Here is a 4,450-nt window from a genome sequence, read left to right on the forward strand (position 1 = left end):
TTCTGTTTCTGTTACTGAACCAAACAGGTCTGTTCACCTGATGTGCTGCCAATCTACTGACATTGGGTTGTGGTGAAGGAAAGCACAGAGTTTGCTGGAAGGTGCCCTCAGTTCAGTCGTTCAGTCATGGCCGACTGTTTGCAACCCTATGGACCGCGGCACTCCAGGCCTCCCTGTCCATCACCAACTCCCAGAACTTGCTCAAATCCATGTCCATAGAGTCCGTGATGCCATCCAGCAATCTCATCCTCTGTCGTCACCTTCTCCTCCTGCTTTCAATCTTTCCCAGTATCAGGGTCTTTACCAATGAGTCAGTTCTTTGCATCAGGGGCCAAAGTATTGGAGCTTCAGCTTCAGCATCAGTCCTTTCAATGAATATTCAGGACTGATTTCTTTTAGGATTGCCTGGTTTGATCTCCTTGCAGTCCAAGGGACTCTCAAGAGTTTTCTCGAACACCACCGTTCAAAAGTATCAATTCTTCAGAACTCAGCTTTCTGTATGGTCCAACTCTTACACCCACACATGACTACTGGAAAAACCATAGCTTTGACTAGATGGACCTTTGTTGGCTAAGTAATGTCTCTGTTTTTTAATATGCTGTCCAGGTTGGTCATAGCTTTTCTTTCAAGGAGAAGGTGCCCCATATTGAGTCAAATAAGGAGAACAGGCAGCTTAGGCTCAAAAGACAGGAACTACCCTATGGCTTTCAGGGAAGGGTATTTTTTTTTTGGACTGTGCTGAGTCTTTGTTGCAGCTCATGAGTTCTTTGTTGCTGCATGTAGGCTTTTCTTTAGTGCAGGGAGGGGGACTAGGACTTTGTTGCTGCAGTGGCTTTTCTTGTTGTACAGCACAAGTTCCAATAGTTGCAACTCGTGGGCTTCAGAGCACAGGCTCATTAGTTGTGGCACACAGGCTTAGTAGCTCCACTGCATGTGGAATCCTCACCGGTCAGGGATCGAACCCATGTCTCCTGCATTGGTATGTGGATACCATACCAGGGAAGTCCCAGGGATACAATTTAGAAAGAACCTTCTTATTATAAATCTTTGCATTTCTGAATGCCTTTAATCAAAGAACAACTCAAAGTTCCAAAGCATGCTGTTTAAAAAAATTAAACAAAAACAACCTATTATTCTCTATAGCCATATATTTGTGTGATAAGGAGTATTGTGATACTATGTAATCAAAACAAAGTATAAAAATTAATTGGAGGGCTTCCCTGGTGGCTCAGTGGTAAAGAATCCACCTGCCAATGCAGGAGACACAGGTTTGATCCCTGATCTAGGAGGATCCCACATACCACAGAGCAACTAGGCCCTTGTACCACACTACTGAGCCTGTGTTCTAGAGCCCAGGAGTTGCAATTACTGAGCCCAAATTCTGTAACTACTTAAGTCTATTTGCCCTAGAACCCATCCCCTGCAACAAGAGACGCCACCACAGTGAGAAGCCCATGAATGGCAACTAGAGAGTAGCCTCTGCTTGCTGCAACTGGAGCAAAACCTACTCAGCAAGAATGACCTAGTCCAATCAAAAATTTAAAAAATAAAAATAATAATTGGAGGAAAAGACAAATACAAGGGAAATGATTATACATAACTTCTGATTTCCATTTTTCACATTCGTCAAAATGGCTTCATTGTTCCTTTTGATTGACTTGATAAAAGTAAATGTAAATGAGCTTATAAAATAAATGTATGTCAAAATTAAATTTATTCTACGTGAAATATTGACCTAAAATGTGTTTTACAGTTTTAAAATTTGGAGAACACCTCTATTACACTGCAGATTAGAGGGAGGAATTTCTTGGGGGTGGAATAGAGAATAAAAGGGTTTTGAGGAGACAAAATTACTGAAAAATAAGAGGAGCACTCCACGAGGTGACCAGTTTTTTAAAGACTTTCCTTGTTCTTTCCAAGCCATCAGTTGCTGCTACGTCCCATCTTTAATTCAGCTGGATCCTCAGGTGGGTGGGAATTGTAACAGGTGATCTCTTTTGCAATCATCAAATTAATGTTATCAATTCTTTGTGAAATCAAAGGCATATCTTTTTTTTTTTTTTTTAAATACAGACCACTTCATGAATTTGTGTGTCATCCTTGTGCAGAGACCATGCTAATCTTTGCCGTATCATTCCAATTTTAGTACACGTGCTGCTGAAGCATGCAAAAAGGCATATCCTTTTAAGCAATTGCTTCAAAAGATGAAAAAGACTATACAATGAATAGTAAGTCTCTCTTCTTCTGGTCCCTACTTACCCAGGTAATTTTCTGGAGAGAGGACAAAAAGTGAAGACAAAAACACAAACACAACTATATAACCAAAACCTAAGCTATTAGCTTTCTTGGTACATATACAGTAACTACAAACAAAATTTTCATTTAGAAAATTTTTGTTTCTTATTTATTCCTTCAGAGATATTCTATATATTTGAGTATACTCATATACCCATAAATCTTTATCTTCCACATTAATCCTAAACAACAGTACAAAGAACATACTTACATATATATTATTTTAAAAATGTAAGAATATATCTCTAGGATAAATACTTTTGTGCTTTTATTCTATCAAGATTTCTAATGATTTGTTGGGAGCTGTATATTCATACAAAGGAAGCAAGTCTTCAATGTATGACTCCATAGTTTTTCAAAAGTGAAAGTGAAAGTTGCATTCGACTCTTTGCGACCCCATGGGCTGTATAGCCCTTGGAATTCTCCAGGCCAGAATACTGGAGTGGGTAGCCTTTCCCTTCTTCAGGGGATCTTACCGACCTAGGGATCAAACCCAGGTCTCCTGCATTGCAAGCAGATTCTTTACCAGCTGAGCCAAAGTTTATGTTAAAAGTGGACAGGGGATTTCCTGGCAATCCAGTGACTAGGAACTGGTGCTTTCACTGCCTGGTCCAGGTTCGATCCCTGGTCAGGGAACTAAGAAGCCAAGCTGCTGCTGCTGCTGCTGCTGCTAAGTTGCTTCAGTCGACCCTGTGCATGGCCAAAAAAAAAAAAAAAAAAACAAAAAACCTGGGTTGAAATCTCTATATATTGACTTTTCACTTTCTTATTATGAATGTGTGTAGTATAAGGGGAAAAGAGAATTGTATAGATCTTCAATAAGAATTCTTGGTTGAAGTTTCCTTATTTAAAATGATATTTTCCTTTACAGCACAGTGAATTGTGTGTCCTATTAATATAAGGACATACAAAATTTTTACAGTGATGAGGCTTCCCTGGTGGTCCAGTTGTTAAGAATCCACCTTGCAGTGCAAAGTACACTGGTTCGATCCTTGGTCTGGGAAGATTCCACATGCCGTGGAGAAACTGAGCCCGTGCACCACAACTACTGAGCCAACGTGCTGCAGCTGCTGAAGCCTGTGTGCCCAGAGCCTGTGCTCTGCAGGAAGAGAAGTCAGGGCAATGAGAAGCCTGCACGTGACAGCAAAGACAGCCCCTGCTGGCTGCAGCTAGAGAAAGCCCTTGTGCAGCAATGAAGACCCATCACAGCCAAAAATAAAATAAATAAATACTTTTTATAGTGATGAAATAAAATAACACTTTTAATATTTGTTTATTACCTGTGCACATCTCTTTTCTACTTAATATTTGTCACTTTGAGTAATTTGTCTCCTTCCTGAATGCCAGCCTTAACACTTGTTATATCAAGAACTTGAAAGCACCGAAACATAAAGTTTCTGTAAAGTTGGGCCTTTTGTAACATAATTCCCACAGACAGATGCAAAACTGTAATCTAACCCACTATTTCAGGAGTAGAGAGAATACTTCTGTGACATATGATAAGAGTTAAACCCTACTGAACTACAGATGTTTGTGTTGGCATTACAGCAGTTGTGATCTGTAAAATCTTAAAGCAAATTTCTATTGTAGCAAATTAAATAATATGTAAGGAGTTAGGTTAGTTTTGATCCTCTGACTCAAGATTTAAAATTAAAAAAAAAAAACACCTGTTTTCAGTGTTTACAAATTAACTTCCTTTAGCTTTCAGAATATTTTTCATCTTGACAAGAAAAGAATGACAAAAATGTCATGTATTAAATGGTGCCATCTTCCTATGATGCCAGTTTCGGAGAGCTCTTTAAAGAGCATGAACTTTTAGAAAGATGTTTACTATTTGTAAAGAATATAACCCCCAAGAGGTTTTCTGGACTGTTCCCTAATTTGTTGGATCTTTATCAAATTTCCTGCCTCTGCTCATGCACTCACACTTAATTTGTCATAATTCTCCTTTAGAAAAGGCTCATTTTAAGAGAAGCGCAACAACTGTGGTATCTTTGGAACTTATAAATACCTAGTCTGGGATTTCCTTAAGCCTGTCATCTGTTTCCTCATTTCAAAACTTGAAACAGTGTTAGGCTGTGTTTTTAAAATGTTGGGTTTGTTTTGCAAATACAGGAAAAGCAACACTTCCTAATTTGCTTAGATGAGTGCCCAT

At 39.0% G+C, this 4,450-nt stretch overlaps 1 non-coding gene across 1 annotated transcript; it reads right to left on the bottom strand.

The window, feature by feature from the left end:
- Positions 1-2,063: 2,063 nt before the first annotated feature.
- LOC133227226 (U6 spliceosomal RNA) lies at positions 2,064-2,166 on the bottom strand. The gene has a single exon (XR_009729778.1). It is a non-coding gene; the product is annotated as a U6 spliceosomal RNA (small nuclear RNA).
- Between the last annotated feature and the right edge of the window lie 2,284 nt (positions 2,167-4,450).

Source organism: Bos javanicus, chromosome 15 (assembly GCF_032452875.1).
Source record: "Bos javanicus breed banteng chromosome 15, ARS-OSU_banteng_1.0, whole genome shotgun sequence".
NCBI lineage: Eukaryota > Metazoa > Chordata > Mammalia > Artiodactyla > Bovidae > Bos > Bos javanicus.